The sequence below is a fragment of the Equus asinus genome, chromosome 2, assembly GCF_041296235.1.
Source record: "Equus asinus isolate D_3611 breed Donkey chromosome 2, EquAss-T2T_v2, whole genome shotgun sequence".
Lineage (NCBI taxonomy): Eukaryota > Metazoa > Chordata > Mammalia > Perissodactyla > Equidae > Equus > Equus asinus.
The window spans coordinates 82,046,880-82,066,765 of record NC_091791.1 but is presented as its reverse complement, the minus strand read 5'-3'; the positions used below and the strand labels follow the sequence as shown (position 1 = coordinate 82,066,765).

The window sequence follows — 19,886 nt, the reverse complement described above, 5'->3', positions numbered from 1 at the left end:
AACCAGTGGCCAGTCTATTTGATGTATGAAACAGCCAACAAAATTTTTGAATCTCAAGAGCACACTAAAAAATGCCTATAGCTTCAAGAATGGACTCTTGAGAGCAGGAGTCTGGGAACATATTTATCTCAACAAGGCAACTTGATTGTAGCTCCCTACCCCTCCTCTCCCAACTCCTAACTTACAACCTCGAGGTAAATCACCAGTTAACTACAAAGGAAGGAAAATCAGTCTTTTCAACACTGGAATCTGGCAGGCAGTGGAATATCTTCTACATACTATGGGACAGAGAAGTTATTACTCTCCTGTAAGAGTGAAAGATATTTGAAGATACACACAAACTCAGAAAACACTAAACAAACAATGAACAAACCACCACCAAATTTTATATCCTGGTTGAATTTTTTACATGAATTAATCTTTTGTGTACAATACAATGAAGGCTATTTCTAGAATCTGTTATGTGTGCCAGTAGAGTTGATTCTGACTCCTAGCATCCCTGTGTACAGGAGAGCAGAACCCTGCCTGGTCTGTTGCACCGTCGCCTCACCTTCTGGCGCTATATCAGACAATGTCCTAATGCTATTCACAGGGTTTTCATGGCCAATTTTTTCGTAAGTGGGTGGCTTGGTCCTTCTTCCTAGTTTGTCTTAGTCTGGAAGCTCTGTGGAAACCTGTCCACCATGGGTGACCCTGCTGGTATTTGAATAACTGGCGGCATAGCTTTCAGCATCACAGCAACAGGCAGCTGCCACAGAGTCATAACAGACAGACAGTGATGTGGTTCCTTGACCGGGAAACGAATCTGGGCTGTGAATCTTAACCACTAGACCACCAATTTTCTAGAATAGTAAGTAAAGGATAAATTCCTACTTCTGGGATAGCAACAAGTTGCTTCTCTTTAGTTAGCTATTTCCCCCTTCTCTATAGTTCTTACCAGGCAGAGGCATGCAAAATATTTTATTACAGTTATAAGGCAAACATGAAGGTTTACTTTGAACCACAAGTTTTTTAATCAGAATGATCTTTAATTGCTTCAAAATGCTCAAATCCAGAGAACTGTCTTGAATTCCTTTCAGTACTTGTATCACACTATTCTAGGCACTTGAGGATAAAGTAGGCAGGAAATCCGACACAGCTGCTATTAGACCACACAAGGCTTTGTGTGAATTAGGAAAAAACACCTCTTCCCAGGCTGGTGCAGCCCCACATCAGGCACACAGCTATCAAAGCGCAGGCTCGATTTCAGTCCCACAAGGCCACTCTGCTGGACAAGCACCAGTGGCCAGTGCATCAACTGCTCAACCAAATGGAACATCCCTAGAATGGAGTCTCATTACACCTTCTACACCGGCACCTGCTGCCTCCTCAGCTAATCAAAATCATCCATCTATTTTTACCTCTAAAATTATGGAAGGGGAAATTATCAATCAAATTATGAGCATAAAGACGGTATCATATTGATTGCTCTGACTACTAGCACCCTCTAGCTTGGACTACTATCAGCTGGAGACATCTATCTTGGGATGCTACAATGATTCCAGCTAACTCAGCGCAGCCATTACAATTGAAAGCTTGCAGACAACTGGATCCTTCTGTTTTTCTCTCTCATTGAGGGACATTTGCAGGCCAAGCTGAGGGATTTCTCTAATGCTCTTAAACTGGCAAGGCTTCTTTATCTCTGTATTTTGCAAAGCCCAGCTTGGATATCCATGGAGTTTCACTCTACCCAAGATCACAGTTCTATCTGCCAGGATAGTCAGCTTAGCGCTCCTTACTCTGCCATCACTCTCTATACACAGCCGTATTCTAATTTTTATCACCCTATATTATACCAAGTGCCCATAAAATCTGGAAATACAGTTTTTAATAGATTGAAGATTCTTTAGGGCATTATATATATTCGCCTCTGTTTCCAAAACACAGGGACACTCTGTAGTTACTTATCTATATGACTGTATTACCTGCTAGGTCACAAGTTTCTTAAGGCCAGGGACTCTGCCTTATTACTTTTTGCATTTTATAGCTACAATGCCAGATTTAAAAATCATTATTATTACTATAATTTTCAACTGCTAATACAACTATTGTTATAATGTCATAACAAATAAAACTTGCTTCCAACAATATTACCAAAACTTTTTCTTCTTTTTCTTCTTCTTTTTTTTTTTTTTTTGGAGGAAGATTAGCCCTCAGCTAACTACTGCCAGTCCTCCTCTTTTTGCTGAGGAAGCCTGGCTCTGAGCTAACATCCGTGCCCATCTTCCTCTAGTTTATACGTGGGACGCCTACCACAGCATGGCTGCCAAGCAGTGCCATGTCCGCACCCGGGATCCGAACCAGCGAACCCCGGGCCGCCGAGAAGCGGAACGTGCGAACTTAACCGCTGCGCCACCGGGCCGGCCCCTTCTTCTTCTTCTTTTTTTTTTTTTGCTGAGGAAGATAAGCCCTGAGCTAACATCCGTTCCAATCTTCCTCCACTTTATATGTGGGTTTCTGCCACAGCATGGCTGACAAGTGGTACAGGTCCATGGCCAGGATCCGAACCCAAGCCACCAAAGGAGAGTGCACTGAACTCAACCACTATGCCATGAGCCCAGTGCCCCCAAATTTTTGTATTCTTAAAATTTACCATATATGAAAAGCATAATAACTAAATACCTATCATGATATAAACCACCTTCTCAGAAAAATAGATTTCATTTTCTCTAATACTGGTGACTGGTAAAGGATAAAATATGAATGGCAAAAACAAAAAGCAAAAAACTGACAATGTATTAGCTACACCACCTAGTTTTATGTCATCAGAAATTGCATCAATATGACATTTAATTCAACAAATGTTTACTGAACATTTAGTATATGCCAGCTACTATTTTTTGCACTGGGGACAGAGAAAAAATAAAATCCCTACCCCTCATGGTTTCTAGTGGGGTAGAGACAGATGAAAAACAAACATTGTAATGTCAGGCAGTGGTAAGTGTTATGAAAATAAAGGAGAACAGAAAAAGGGTACAGAGTGACAGAGTGCTATTTTAGATAGGATGGACAAGAAATATCTGAAGAGGTGATATCTGAGCAAAAATCTGAATGAAGTAAGAAAATGGGCCTTGTGGGTATTCAAGAAGAGTATTCCTGGGCTTTGAGATTAGCATATGTTTGGCGCATTGGATACTGAGTGCAAGAGAAAAAGAGAAGTTAAAAATTACTACAAAGAGTGAGAAAAGACACTCACTCCTACTTCTCAGTGACTGAAGTAAGGTGTGGAAAGAGGAAATAGAAGTGTTCCCCTGGAACTGTTTCTCCCTAAGAAAGGAATTCTCTTTCCTGCCCACCCTTCCCTCCCCTAACCAAAAAAAAGACCACAAGGTTTTTAAAGGCTGTGTGAAGAACAGCACTATCCACTTATAGGTAAGACTTACAGAAGAGCAGGATGGGAGGGAAAATAAGGTTCTGTTTTAGCCATGTTAACTTTGACAGGTGTCTGGAAACCAAGTAATAAGCATTTGTATATACCAAATTGGAGTTCAGGGGAGGCTGGAACTAGTGAATCAATTTGGAAGTTATCAGCATATAGATGTATTTTAATGGGACTAGAAGGATGAAATAACCCTGAGCAGTGCTGTCCAATAGAATGTTCCACAATGATAGAACTGTGGCTAGTGGCTAAAGTCTGAAGAGTGGGGACATAGAGAATGAGTATAAATGGAGCAGAGAAGAGATTCTAGGACTGAGCCTTGGGCTTAGCGTCATCAAGTCAGGGAGAGGAGGAGAATCCACCATAGAAGACCGAGAAGGAACAAGTAAGGCAGAATAAAAATCAAGAGAGTGGGGCCTCTCAGAAACCAAGTGAAGAAAGCTTGAAACAGGAAATATTGCTGAGAGGTTGAGTAAGACGAAGACTGGGAACTGGCCACTGGATTTAGAAACATTGAAGTTACTGACAAACCTGTCCAAGACTTGTAGTCTCAGTGGAGTAGCAAAGAGTGGTGAGGAAATGGAGGCAAGGAGTTTAGACAGCTCTTTTGAGAAGTTCTGCCATGAAAGGTAGCAAGAATATGGGTGTTAGCTTGAAGGAGACTGGGATACGGGAGGTTTAAAAAAAGAGAGAGATTATAGCATGTTTGTATAGCATGTTTCTCCAACAGAGAAAGGAAAAATAGATGAAAAATTAGAATGAGAGGAGATAATTCCATGAACAAAGGGTAGGCAAAATAAAGAGTATCCAATGTATAAGAGCTAGGAACAGTGACAGTTCATCTAAAGGAATACGAAGGATGACAGAGTACATGAGTACAGATGCAGGAAGATGAGTATATCTGGCAGTGAAAGGATCAAGGTTTGGATACTTCTATTTTCTCAGTGAAACAAACTGCAAGGTTACCAGCTGAGAGTGAGAAGTGGAAGCAGGTGTTAAACTGACGAGTGGAACAAGGTCAAAACCAGCAGCCCCTAAGAGACTTCCGAGAGGCTGACAATAAGTAACTAAGATTGAATTCTGTTGTTCCATAACGAACCCATGCTATAGTCCAATTCTCCATCATGTCTCCAAGAGTAGAATGACAGAATAGATGATGTCAAATACATTATGGGAATCTAGAAATATTACAGCTGCAGCATTCACCTAATCGGTACATGTAGCATGCTTGCCTAAAGTGAAAACTGGGTTATCTGGAATGAATTATTCTTAGAAAACCCCATAACCTGACTGCTCATCTTTTCCTTATGTAAATATTTGCATATATTTAAAAATGATCTCTCGAATCTTTTGTGGAAGTAACATCAAGCTCACTAAGATCTATGGAATCTACATTCTTTTTTATAATTTTGGAAGTTTATTCCCCCACGGTCTTCTAAAAGTTTTCAAATTCACCACAATTACTCAAAGATTACTAGTTCATCAGTAACATTAACAAATTTTCTCAGAACCTGAACCTGAGATGTGAACTCATTTAGAGCAGCCAGAGGTTCTGGTACAAACTCCTCCCCAATCTTGGGCTTAAATTTTCTCCTCTTAATATTCTTACTTACATCCTTATTAGTTGGTGTGTAGATCATTCTTCATGTCAGACAAGACAGAAAGAAAACAGAAGCTGAGAAGTTTCATTTACTCTCTGTATCCAATTATAAGGACAGTTTGTTTAAATGAATGTATTCTTTGTTGTTTTCATTTTCTGCATATAAAATGCAAAAGGTCAGCCTTAACCTTTTTCAAAACCTGAGCTCATTATTCTCATAGGGTTGTGTTCCTCTTTTCTATGAGAAAGCTATATCTATATCCTTTTTTGTTTGTTTCATATCCCTCTTTCCTTCTTCCGCACATGTTATTTTTAAATTTGAGTTCACTTGGCCACTTTACCTCCCCCTTTTTTTCACATACGATTTCCAATTGTTCGTTAAAGACTCTGTCTATGGCCACCTTAGAACCACTTTCCCTTTTGTGGCATCTCACCTATCTTTTCTTTGAAATTTAGGAACTCTTTATTCCCAATTCTCTATATTCCAGCTTTGCTTCATTCTCTTCTTCCTGTTATTATTTATTCATTTGGCTATCATTTGGCACTTTGTGCCAGACACTAAGAATACAAAATGTGGAAGTAATCTCAGTTTCTGCCCCCAAGAAGATCACATTATGATGGCAAAGGCAAACAATACACAGGGAATTGTGTACTGATAAGGGGCACTGAACCCAATTTCAGTGGTCAGGGAAGCTTCATGAAGGAGGCAATCTTTGAGAAAAGTTGAACAGGTAAAGGAAGAAAAAGAAGGAAGAAAGTCATTACAGACAGAAAGAGCAGCTCAAGTCAAATTTCTGAGAGAATTACAGTAAATTTGGTGTCAAAATGCAAAATGAGAAGCAGGAAAACAAGAATGGAAAGAGTAGTGGCCAAGGATAAATAAAATGATTTCCCAGTGGGCTGAGAGCTCAGTAGAGGCTGAAAACCATCAATTTCTGGTAGTATCAATTTTCCTGATATTTGAGATTCTCCAGCAGGATTCAGCTACTTTGATCTAATAGTAGGGAATGCAGATTGTATCACTGATCTAGAAATGGGAGTTTTGGTGGGTGGAGGCAGCAGAAGCACAAGTGGAACACAAGCAAGGGTACAGGTGAGAAAACAATCCATGTGGTCAAAATGGGATACAGGCTGGACAGGAAAGAGAAGGAGGCCAGGCAAATGTTGATACACAGGAGAAATACAGGTAATCAATCCCTAGGAGACTGAAGAACAGAAAATGTGGGAAAGAAGGATCTTGGAATTTTTAGATTTCAGGAACAAGCAGTTCCAGATGATGACAACACCCAGAGTGTGACCCTGCAGGTAAGTGTCTGAAGTGAAGTGAAAGTTAAGGTCACTGCAGTTAAGTAACCATGAGGCTAGTTTTTCAGACAACAGATCATTGTAAGCACTTAAAATGAAAGCTCCTTGATGACAGAGATTTTGTCTGTTGCATTTACTGCTAAATCTGTAGCATCTAGAACAATACATGGCTCATAGAAGGCATTCGGTCATTTGTTGAATTTGTTGAATGAATGACATGGCCTTTCTCTCAGGATTCCCATTATGTTCACTTGTCTAATTCAGCCCTCACAATGTGTCAAAATCAGGCTCAGAGTATCAGCTCCCTTGATTATTTCCCTTACCTTCTGGAAATGAAATGGTCAATAAAATAAGTCAACAGTGGCTCTGCTTTGATTGAGTGAGACTTCCCACAGACATGTGGACAACTGACTTTGATATCTTAGCTCTGTTCTGGTTCTGTGATTAATTTCCACAACCTATTACCCAAAAGATCACAGAATTAAGCCACCACCCTTAGTCTTGTGGATCTTCACACATTTATCTTCTTGACATGCAGAACTACTACACCTGCCCCCTACACCAAGTCATTACTATCGATATTCTTCACTTTTAGACATTTTTTAATACCTTGTCACTTCTGTGTTTTAGTCAGTGCTACCATTGACATGACATCTACCATTGAAAATAAAATCTCAAGCTCAACAATAGGGCAAGAAGTGCTCCCTAGATCACCATGTTTCTTCCTCAAGAACTGTCAAACAGCCAGTGGCCATGGTGATAAGAAAGGAAGAATCCATTGTGCTACAGTTCCCTTTTTCATTCATTCATTCATTCATTCAACTAATATTTATTATTTATTCAATAAATATTTATTAATCTGCTTACTCATTCTATTTTCGCTAGTTTCTGAATCGGTTCTGAATAGTCAAATAGTCATCATTGTGACACTGGTGAAAACAAAGGGGGCAGATTGGGAATCTAGCAATTACTAGCCAGTCACATAGAGCTGTGTGAAGTCTGGCTGTCTTTTCTATACAATGTCTATCCCACCGAGTCGATATGTGGATCTTCAGAGATTCTCTAACAACATATAAACATTCTCGGTAAATGTCACAGTTCTCTTTAAAATGCTCAGCACCAGCTGAACACATTACAACGGAGAGTGCCATCTGGAGGAAGAAAGAGACCACTGCAGCCTCTCCTCACAGAACAGTTTGCGGGGAGGTGTTGATGTTCTGCTTTATGACGATGTAGTTTCCAAAGAGCTGCTCAAAATAAAAGCAGGGAGCAACTGTATATTTTGCCTTTTCCCTGCCTTGTGACTTCTCCAGAAAAGAAGCAATAAAGGGAAAACGACAAGAAAAAATGTTATAATAATGAACTTTATTCTTATAGCCTGATTAGAAGGCATACTTTTTTCCTCATCAAACAGTAACACCTGAGGGACTCAATTCCCAATCTCTCACCAAACGCCAAAAATCCTGGTAGACTCCAACTCAAAGTACTATGATATACTTGCCTAAATTTCTAAATTACAACAATATTAGAGAAATTACCACTGGAAACAATATTTTTCAAAAATATATTATGTGCCAAAAAGGAGGAGACTGCTATAAATCAGAGGACTATTTTGAGAACTAAACAAAATAATGTACAGAGTAATAAGTACTTAATAAATTCTGTTGAATCAGAATCTGCCACAATTTGAAGCAGAATTCCTGAAAATAGGCTTGATTGATATGGACTCTTAACTATGCTAAATCTCATCTCTCCAGAGTTCAATACATATTGATTATAGACTGATTAGTGACTTTCCCAATGATTTCATATATTCTTTGCAACACATCAGTAAAAATCAAAAAACCTTAGGAGAAAAAAATCACACTATTTATATCACTTCATAAATGACATGAATAAAGGAATGAACACAAACAAGTTAGGATCACACATTTTCACAATGGCAGAAACTTTAGACATCATATTCCCCAATCCTACATTCTACACGTGACAAAAACTGAAGCCCATAGGTCCAAAGTCCCATGGTTAGGTCCCATGACAGTTGTCTTGGAGTTATATGTTTTTGGAGCTAATTAGTTAGAACTAAAATAACCAAGTTTAGAAGAGACAGCCTTTCTATTAGGTCAATTAAAAATTAGACAACAGGCAAGGAAGTTTCCTTAACATTAAATACCATCTCTAAATGTCATCCAGAACCTTTACTCAAGTTCACCTGCAATCTGTACACTTGGAAACAAGATTTAAAAATCTCTTTCTAGGGGCCAGCCCGGTGGCTGAGTGGTTAAAGTTCTGTACACTCTGCTTTGGCAGCCCAGAGTTTTTGGGTTCGGATCCCAGGTGTGGACCTACTCCACTCATCAGCCATGCATGGAGGCGTCCCACATACAAAGTAGAGGATGACTGGCACAGATGTTAGCTCAGTGCTAATCTTCCTCAAGCACAAAAAGAGGAGGATTGGAAACAGATGTTAGCTCAGGGCGAATCTTCCTCACAAAAAAAAAGGAAAGAAAAGAAAAGAAAAATCTCTCTCTCTACAAACTTTTGTAACTATAACTATATACACAGAGCTATATGTTTGAAATGCAGGAAACTTGGGTGGGGGAGGAGAGAAGAGACTATGACCTGACCTTGTTCAGACTAACAGAATTCTAAGGAATAAGCTAGTTAAGGCACATGAGCTGAATTAAATTATACAATATTTAAGCAAGCAAATATCTGTTAATCTGAGCTTTACCGTGTAAATTTTTGGTCATACTAGATGTGTTAAACAATAACCACTAGAATAATTCCCCAACTACACATTTAAAACAGAAAGTTCACTAGGATATTATTTGCATACCACATTTTTTTATTAACATAAGGATGTTTACAACCTATGCTATAGTGGATAATAAATATTCTCTTGAGAAAACTGACGTAAAATTTGATAGTCATTGAAAATGAAAAATTAAAATATATTTTAATGGGTGTTTTAACAAAATTTTGGACTTTAAAATGCGGATTAGGGAAGGATATGACACCTTAACAAAGTTCTAAATTAAATAATTGAATGAGAGAATCCATAAAAACCACTTTAGCAATAAGACAAATGGTTTCACAAATTAAAAACTTCCACAAGACAAATCACAACCCCCTAATTACTGATAATTCACCATACTTGGAGGGATGTTCAACTTTCATTGAACCAATTAACTTCAAAAGAAATCACAACAGTCGTTTAGATGATAGCAGTTGTTTAGAGCTCAGGCCCTTCTTGACAAACACTGAACTTGATTTTCTGAATTCTGCACTAAAGAACTTCCGAATGGAAGTCAGGATGTCACACATCCTTATGAAGTTTGCATTGTGGTCTCCAGTTCCTTGGGCACTAATGTGGCATCACGAAGGAAATGTCGTTAAGGCTTTGAACTCCAGAGCCCATGGAGTCTGAGTAATACATGCCCCCATGGGAAAATGAATTCAGAGTTCCACCTTCGATTACTAGCAACACATTTCTACCCCACCCTCCCCCAGGACCCTGCCTATCAGGCAAGGGGAGAGGGGATTCCCACGCCTCCAAGCCATTTGCGGTGGCCACGATGATCTGGGCAAGGGCTCCAAAAGTAGGGCAGCAGCATGTGAGGCAAAGAGTAAGCCAGTTAAGTTTCATGAGGCAATCTGCACTTCCCCAGACCTTCTTCCCAGGGTTCTCTCACAAGGCCACATTCAGGTATAGTGTAACTTAAAACAGCCTGGAGAAGAAGAGCCCTATGGATAAAAACACTTCATATAACATTGTCTGTAAGGGCAAATCATTTACGTTCTAAACAACCACCTTAGAAATGAACCTTCAGGGGCTGGCCCCGTGGCCGAGTGGTTAAGTTCGCGTGCTCCGCTGCAGGCGGCCCAGTGTTTCGTCGGTTCGAATCCTGGGCGCGGACATGGCACTGCTCGTCAGACCACGCTGAGGCAGCGTCCCACATGCCACAACTAGAGGAACCCACAACGGAGAATACACAACTATGTACCGGGGGGCTTTGGGGAGAAAAAGGAAAAAATAAAATCTTAAAAAAAAAAAAAGAAATGAACCTTCAGAAGACAACCATTTATACGAAGTAGCTGCCATACTCAAAACGAAGTTTTTTCAATTACCATTGAAGTAAGTAACAAGTTCACTGCCAGTAAAGAAAAACAGCAGGGGAGTTTGCATTTTATGAATGATTTGATAATGAGAATCTATTCTGGAATCAACACTCACAAAGTTAAATGACCTTAGTACCTCCCTCAAAATTTTACAGATAAGAGGGGCTGGCCCCGTGGCCGAGTGGTTAAGTTCGCGTGCTCTGCTGCAGGCGGCCCAGTGTTTCGTTGGTTCAAATCCTGGGCGTGGACATGGCACTGCTCATCGAACCACGCTGAGGCAGCATCCCACATGCCACAACTAGAAGGACCCACAACGAAGAATATACAACTGTGTACTGGGGGGCTTTGGGAAGAAAAAGGGAAAAAATAAAATCTTTAAAAAGAAAAAAAATTTTACAGATAAGAAGCTTACAGGGGCCGGCCTCGTGGCCGAGTAGTTAAGTTCTAGAGCTCCGCTGCAGCGGCCCAGGGTTTCGCTGATTCGGATCCTGGACGTGGACATGACACCTCTTGGCAAGCCATGCTGAAGTGGCGTCCCACATAGCACAACCAGAGGCCCTCACAACTAGAATATACAACTATGTACTGGGGGGTTTTGGGGAGAAGAAGAAGAAGGAAAAAAAAGATTGCCAACAGTTGCTAGCTCAGGTGTCAATCTTTAAAAAAAAAAAAAACTTTAAGGCAAATGGAGGTCAAGAGATTTCCCAAAAGTCATAGGACTTCATAGCTAGGTCCTCAGATTCCTACCCAATATTTTTCTTAGTACTGCATGAAGTTTTTGAGAGCCTTCTCACAGCTAAACTACTTTCCGAAAGCTATGTGTCAGAGCAGTTTAGTGGTGAGGTCTGGGACTGACGTAATGGTAAGCAGGCAGTGATCCCGCCTCTCTGTCCCACACTGTTACACCCCTCCAGGCAATACAGCCTGCCACCCCAAACTTCTCAAGGTGTTCCACTGCTTCACATTATATTTTCCTGTATGTTTTCACATTTCTCGTTTACATGAAGAAGTAAATGAATTGGAAAAAAAAGATTCTGCTCCTCCTAGAAAGAAGTGCTTACATTTTAACAAGAAGTAACACTTTCAGCTCTAACTGGAATTGCAACACAAAAGGAGTAAAAGTTGACTCTGACCTAGATGTCCCATATTAAAAATGTAGGACTATAATAATCCTTAGCCAGTAAATGTGGGGAAAAAACAGTTGTACTCTTTCTACTTTCATTCCATATTATGCATTTAGGCTAAACAAAATACAGAAATATGTTGAATGAAATATTTTCAATTTACGTAGAACTGTATGGGCTGTTCAAATAAAGAAACAATAAAATGAAAAAAGGGCAATGGTTTTGCGGGGGGAGAGGGGAGATCTAAGAAAGCAATGGCCCCAGAAAAGTGTACATACTATTTTTTTCATATTTCAGGGAGTTGACAAACACCACCACCTGCTTCCTTCCCCCTCCTCACGCCCATGAAGACTTGGTTAACATTCTCCATTATAGTTGCCTTGAAACCTGTGACTGGCCCAGAGGGGAGAGGTCATCCTGGCTCCTCATATGACAAAGCTGACGAGGAAATAAAGGAAACCCAGGCACAGTGTAGCAAGGTAGAATTGTAAAGGAAACTCAAAGGAAGTCACACCAAAATGTATCAAACTTAAGCCCTTCAACAAGCAGTTCATTTTCCCTAAAACAAACAAATTGGGCAAGCAGATATCTGAGAAGAACCTATGTTTGGTCATAAGCACCATAAAAAAATGAAAATTCTGAGACGTTGTGCTTACAGCGAGGCTGCACCAAAGGAAACTATGAAGGCCCATCCAGGTAAATCATCTCCCCTGGCTTTATATCCCTGCCAGAAGGAATGTGCTATAAGTTTTATACTGAATGGCTTATCCATATTCAAAACAGATCTCTGGATTTTTATAGAATAATGATAATAATGATGATGATAAGAGCTAACACCTATGATGACTGATTATGACACATCAGGCACTAGAGTAAACGCTCTACTATAGCAGTCGGTTTAATCCTCATAACAATCTCATAAGTACAATTACATCCCTATTTGTCACATGTTTGGATCTGAAGCATACTGAAGTTAGGCAATTGCTCAAAGTCAAAGAGCTACTAAGTGTCAGAGGCAGGAATCAGACCCAGGTAATCTCACTGTACTCTGTACATAAATTTCTATTCTTGAAAGCAAACATTGAGTCCTCCCTCCAACAAACCAATTCTTCCTTCCTCATTCCTGTTTCAGTTAATGGCCTCTATCCAGTCATTCAGGAGAGAAACCAGAATAGAACTTCATCTGGGACCTAGTCAATTCTTCCTTTGGCAGCTTGCTGGTTCATCCCTGCATAGCCTTGCTACTCGCCAAGTCTACGACCTTGGGTACCTGACCTCCTCTCCGTAAGCCTTAGTTACCTATAAAACCGAGTTCCTAAGAGAACTAACTTTATTGTGAAGACTAAAATTAAATGAGATGCATAGCATAGTGCACGGCAGATTGTAGGAAGATCAAGAATTATTAGCTATTATGATCATCACCTTGAATTTGGTCCTTCCCCTCTAACCTTATGCCTAAGCACGCTCAGGCCCATTTCCTCTCACTTACAATGCCAACAACCTCTTAATGGGTCAGTCTGCCTGGTCTATTTTCCATGCAATCTAAATTCTACTACTGCTAAAAATGTCACTCACATTCCTTAAAATCATAAATGACACTCCAATTCCTAGGGAATAAAATCCCAACTCCTTATTATGGTGCTATGCAATTCCCTCCACCATCTAACCTTTCTAATCTCTCAACACATCTCATATCACACTGTACTACCCCATAATTCCTCCTTAAGGTACACACTTTTTCAACATGATTTCACTAATTTTTTTTTAATCATGTGCTGCTGCCACAGAAATTCCCATTAACCCCCAATCAATTACTTTTCTACATGTCTCTACCTTAGGACTCACTACATTGTTATTACAGTATTGTATTATTTCTTTCCAAGCTAGACTATACTTTCCTCAAGAAGGGAAATTAGGCCTTAGTTGTTAAAAAAAAAAAAAAAATTATTTGTGCCTAACACTGTGCCACAAATGGCAAAAGCTCAATAAATAAACACCAATTTACTTAATACTAACTTTGAAAATATTTAACATTCAAATTCCTTTAGGAAATCTCCCCACGACTAAAACTCTGAGAAATAAATAGGCACATTTACAAAAGCCTCTCTCCATTCCACAGCAAGCATTTAAGGTACTAAGGAAAATACTACAGAAACGCCTAAAAGCCTTACCAAAATTTTTTTAGATTAAAAACAAACAACTTCAGCAATAAAATCTTGGATGTTTATTCTTCCTATGTTAAATATTATAATTTAGAATATACAGTTTAAAAGTTCTTTAAAATCAATTGTAGAAATGATGGTTTTCCATACCTCCTAAAGGAACACTAAAAACACAGCTTGGAGCCTTATCCTGAATGTGAAATGAAAATAATAAAAATAATTTATATGGCAACACCATAATGATCAATATTTTTTAATATATATTTTGTATAAGGTAAAAGATTCTGCAAAGTAAGTTTCAGAAATACTAAACACAGATTTTTTAATCTTTTTTTTAATCTTTTTTTTTTTGAGGAAGATTCACCCTGAGCTAACATCTGCTGCCAATCCTCCTCTTTTTGCTGACGAAGACTGGCCCTGAACTCACATCCATGCCCATCTTCCTCAACTTTATACATGGGACACCTACCACAGCATGGCTTGCCAAGCAGTGCCATGCCTGCACCCGGGATCCGAACTGGCGAACCCCGGGCCACAGAAATGGAACGTGCAAGTTTAACCGCTGCGCCACTGGGCCGGCCCCTAAACACACATATTTACAAGCTTTAAAGACACCTTGCAAGTATAGACAGTACTAGTTTCCTCTTATTCCTTCGTAATTCTTATAGACACAATGAAAACTAGCTTCTCTTTCAAAGAAAACAATTTAGTTGAGGCAGTCAATTACAGACAAATGTGTTTACTGTTGCAAAACATTTCACATCAGAAAGATAACAGTGAGATCAAGCTGAGATCCGGTTGCTTAACCTATTGCTCCCTAACCATCCATGAAGATGGATAGTAGGAGAGAAGGTCATAGGGACTAGGAGTGATAGAGAACAGAAGTAAAAAAGGAAAATATATTAAACACTTTCTGAGAAAATGCATTTCAAATTCAACATATACTTAATATTTTTTCTACCACAATGGGGAGCATCACAATTTAGTTCCTATCACTGTGGTCTAAATGCAGACACGTGTGAAGAAAAACGGTTACAGTTAAAAATGAATTACCAACTAGAAACAAACACTATCATTTCTATGTATGTGTACGGTATCTCTCGGCTATGAGATTACTTTCTTAAAATGCATTAAAATGTCCAGAGGTTGGTGGTATAGTAGAAAGAATACTAGACTAAAAGTCAAGAAACTCAGTTTTCTGTTTTGCCTCAAACTCTCTTTAGGATCTCAGGCAAAGTGCTTAATCTTTCTGATCCCCATTCTTCTTACACATATCAAAACAAAAACAAAATCAAAAACAAAAACAAAACTAGAGCATCTCTAAATGTCTTTTAGGCTGTGAACTTTATGACAGTACAACATTCAGAAAACAGTAATATAGTAATACTAAGCATCAAGATTAAGATTAAAATTACACATTCTAAATGTTTCCTTAAATTTTACATAATCAGGTTTTGTCAAAACTACCTTACTGAAATTCTGTTTTTTAAAAATAAGCTGAAGAGAAAATAAAAATATTTCAGTAGTGTGGAACGTATGACTTAGAAATAGTCTCCAAAATATTTAAACAAGGCTAACAGAGAAAAAACTTCAAGAATAGTTGTCAGCACTACTGTCTTTAGAAGCATCTTTAAGAGGAAATCCAGAAAATGACAAAGGATTTTAATTTTTAATAAACTCTAAATCATAATGCATTAAAGGTTCAACAAAATCTAGACAAGTAAATATTAAAGAGTAGTATAAGAGCAAGCTGATGGATATAAGCAGCTGTCCTACAGTTACACCAGTAAAATCTCCTTTTACCATTGGTCAGGATACACTGAATTCTGCACTTCAATGAATGAATGCCCACAAGCAATAACAATGAATGCATTTTATGAACTGATAAATAAGTTTTGTTGCCCTTTCAAATAAGCCACATTACTATAATAAAAGAGGAAATCATTCTTACCATTGTTTTAATTTTGTACTCATCTAAACTAAGTATAATAATTATGTTGTTGAAATAATATGTATGCAATTATGACTATTCTTCCATCTAAGCAACTCAAACAAGTGAACAAGAACTAACAAAAATTCCATTGTAGCAAATTACAATCAGAGCAATCTTAAAGAGGAAAAAGAAAGGAAAAAAATTAATATACTATCACTGGTCTTTAAAAGTTCATAATACTAAAACAAGCAGATAGATTTGATTTCACTTATGCTAAATAAATAGAAGTTACTAAAAACAGTAAATTCAGCCAAGAATCAAACACTACTACAACAGAAAATTTAAATATACTTAACCAGAAAATATTTCCAATGTACAAAGACACAGGTAACTTAAAAAAAAAACGTATAAGAAATCCCTAGAAAGTAGTAAACCATCCCAATAACAATTGTGGGTGTGGAACATGGTTAAACCATTCCCCCAAAAAAGTTTAAAAGTAGAGGAAAAAATAGAATCCTAGGGTTAGTCCACAATCTAGATGTCACTTTCCAATATTTCACCCAAATTAGGAATTCTCTCTTTTCAATCAACTCTTCCCACCCATTCCAGCTTCCGACAAATTGTAGTTATTATGAAGTTCCTCTTACTTTCAGTCTTTCAATGACAAAAAAATTACTGACTAGACATTACCAGGAGGCAGTGGTTGGACTTACAGCTCTCTCTTAGTTTTTAACCCCTCATCTCCAATGGCTTCTTCACTGCCTAAATTTAAAAAGAAAAAAAAAATCCTGTTGCCACCCTCCTCTTTCAAGATTACCAGGGGAGTCTATACCAGAAGTGGTCTTCCCACCTCCGCTCCCCTCTCTGTGCACTGCAGTCTGCCTTCTGCCCATACTACTCTACCGAAACTACTCAGGCCACTACCAACAATAACCTTCTAAGCGCCAAATCCAATCTAATGGACACGTTCCAGTCCTTATCTTATTTGACCTCTCTGAGGAACACGAAGCAAATGAGGCTATTAATCATTCATTTCTTAACTCTCTCTTCTCTCTTGACTTGTGAGATGCCAAATCTCTTGGTTTTCCTCCTACTCCTCTGACCACTCCTTCTCAGTCTCCTTGGCTGGATTCTTCTTTGCCAGCTCCTTCATGTTGGTGAGCCTCTGGATTCTCTCCCCCTCCTCACTTCCCTTTCTTCATGTTCTTCTTTGATGATCTCATCCACTTGTAAGGTTTCAAGTATCATCTATATGTTAACGGCTTTCAAATCTTCATCTAAAGATGCATCCAGAACTTCCTTCAAATCTCCAGACCCTTATAAAACGAGACATACCCAGAACATTTCAGGGCAGTACCACGGGGCTAGAGGGAATAATCTTAGGCTAATAAGCTCCATTTACGTCCCTCTAATTTAGGGTTCAGTTCATTCCTTCTCAGCCTCCACAACCTCTTTCTGAAGTGACAGCTCCTCTGGATACCTATCACTAATATGACTAACCATCTCCACTTGCCTGGGACAGTCCTGGTTTATGCCCGTTTTCCCAGAGTAACTATTACTGAAATTAATAGTTTCATTTTCAAAATAACACCTGTTTGGTCAATAAACTATATGATCACCCTACCTGCCCACCCATCCTTCTCCCTCCCTGGATTCTTTACTCCCTACTTTTAGAAACCCTAGTTCTGTTACTAGGAAACTTTCCCATATCCTCTAATTCACACAGAGGGATCACTTCATCTCCTCCTCTTAAAAAATCACTATATACACCCAGATCCCAGGCCAGGAAGACAAGTCAGTGTTATTCGGGTTTCCAAAGGTGACTTGGGCATCATTATTATCCCATTTTATCCACTTTTTTTTTTTTTTGAGGAAGATTAGCCTGGAGCTAACTGCTGCCGATCCTCCTCATTTGTTGAGGAAAACTGGCCCTGAGCTAACATCCCTGTCCATCTTCCTCTACTTTTCTTATATGTGGGACGCCTACCACAGCATGGGTGCCAAGCTGTGCCAAATCCGCACCCAGGATCCGAACCGGCGAACCCTGCGCTGCCAAAGCAGAACGTGCGCATTTAACCGCTGCACCACCGGGCTGGCCCCCCGTTTTATCCACTTCTAAGGCTATACTATATATTTATAGTTGTCACCTATTGACCTTGGAGTCATTCATCTCCATTTACTGAGAACTTTTTGTCATACAACTCTGTCTTCCTCTCCACACAAGATCTATTGTTCTGGGGGCTTTACTATCTGTAATAACAATTAATCTCAGCATACTAGGATTTAGAGCTCTTTGACTTCATCTTCTTCAGTGACCCCTACTTGGCAGAAGGCTAGCTTGGTTTAGTAGTAGGGCATAAGGGCTTTGGGGCTAGAAAGACTCAAGTACTTCCCAGCTGTGTGCCTTGGGGAAAGTTACTTAACCTCACTGAGCCCCAGTTTTCTCATTTGTAAAATGGAGAAGCTAATATGTGCCTTAGAGAATAATTGTGAAAAATAAGTACGATAATCTATGGAAAGCATTTAATATAGTGACTAGTAAAGTACTCAAAGAATAGTAGCTTTTACTAATATTACTATTGTAATTAATACCATTAATCTTGGCTACCCACCATCATTGGTCATATCCTGGCCTTTATCATCACCTGCAATTTTTCCAACTCCACAGTCTTAAATTTACGACTCTCACATCACATGTGCCTATTTTTCCATCTCTAGTACTCTTTTACTTCCTTTACTCGGCTTACTCACTGAGATTCTTCACATTCTTCCTTCTCCACATTTATCAGCCCCATCTTGGCTTGGCTTTCTTCCTTAATCAAGCAGGATACTATGGTTCAGCCTTTCAATTTCTTGATTCATACCACCACCCTACCCAATTTCTCCATCCTACCTTCCCTTCCAATCCCTACCCAGGTTCAGCCTATTTGCTTTCTGTACTGTTATAAAGAGCTGCTGGAGAAAGCTGCTTAACTATTCTGATTGGCCTCTTTCTACATTTGTGACTTCAAGGGTGTTTATCACTATTCAGCAATTAGGTCATTGTCCCTGGTCAAGTCCCTTTTCCAATCACAACAGTAACTTTTCTTTTCCCCTCAAACACACCTCAACCCATGCTCTTCCTTCTCAATCTCAGCAGATAACCTTGCTTCATGGAGACAAGAGATGCCATCCTGGATACTTATTTATAGTGTACCTATTCCCTATTTCCTTTTCTTTTTTAAATAGGAAGATGCATCACCGCTCTTCTTCAAGGTAACCCTTTCACCTATGCTCTTGTTCCCAACCTTTCTATTTCCTCAGAGATTATGTCTGATTATCTCCTTTCACTTGTGGCTTCAATTTTCTTTCCTCTTCAATGGCCCCTTTCCCTCAGTCCACTTAAGTGTCCCTGAGTCTACCATCTTTAAAGAAAAAGAAACCTTCCCTAATCACATCTCCCCACTCAAGCTTCCACCCACTGTCCTCCTTTCCTTACCAAAAGTATTTGAAAGAATATATTTACTAAATGAATGAAGATTTTTAAAATTTGTTCCAGACTTCTCTCCCAAGTTCCAGACCTATATATTTTTAAAAATTTAATTATGTCTGACTCAGTTCCAACAAAGAAAATATAACAACTATTTCCACCAAAGTGGTGTGAACTGATGAATTTCATGTCTCCAAATCTACTTCTCCAACTGTATTTTTAAAATTAAGACCAATTACCAGCATCACCATTCACCCAGATAATGTAGAATCCTTAAAGCCCACTTTTATCCCTCCCTCATCTTTACCCCATATCTAAGCAAGTCCTTTCTAAAATCTCCCACATCTGTCCTCTTTGTGTCTTGCAAGGGCTCCCACTATTGGGGCCCTCCTCATCTGACACCACTTCACAGGGAGGTTGTAAGGGTTAAATGAAATAATAAATGGGAATGAACTCTAAGATGTGAGGTGCTTACAAAGATTATTTAATATTATTATATCTTTGGCAAAGTGAGCATGCGGTTAATATGACTTGTTCTTAAAAAACCAATTCTGGGTCTTAGCAATGAGGGCTTTCTTTTCTAATCACAAATCATGAAGCATCTGTTCAGCAATCTGGTCTATAATTTTTCTAAGAATCAGTTTCAAGATGTTCAATGTATAGTTTCTTGGCTTCACCTCCCCCCACTCCATTTTTAAATTTAAAATATGCAATTCTTCATGTTTCTGGCAAAAATCTTCTATTCTCTTTACT

The 19,886-nt window shown here is 39.0% G+C and overlaps 1 protein-coding gene across 1 annotated transcript in view; it reads right to left on the bottom strand.

Moving 5' to 3' along the window:
- LYST (lysosomal trafficking regulator) overlaps positions 1 to 19,886 on the bottom strand; it is a 195,446-nt gene that overhangs the window by 157,493 nt on the left and 18,067 nt on the right. The gene's annotated exons all lie outside the window — the stretch shown is intronic.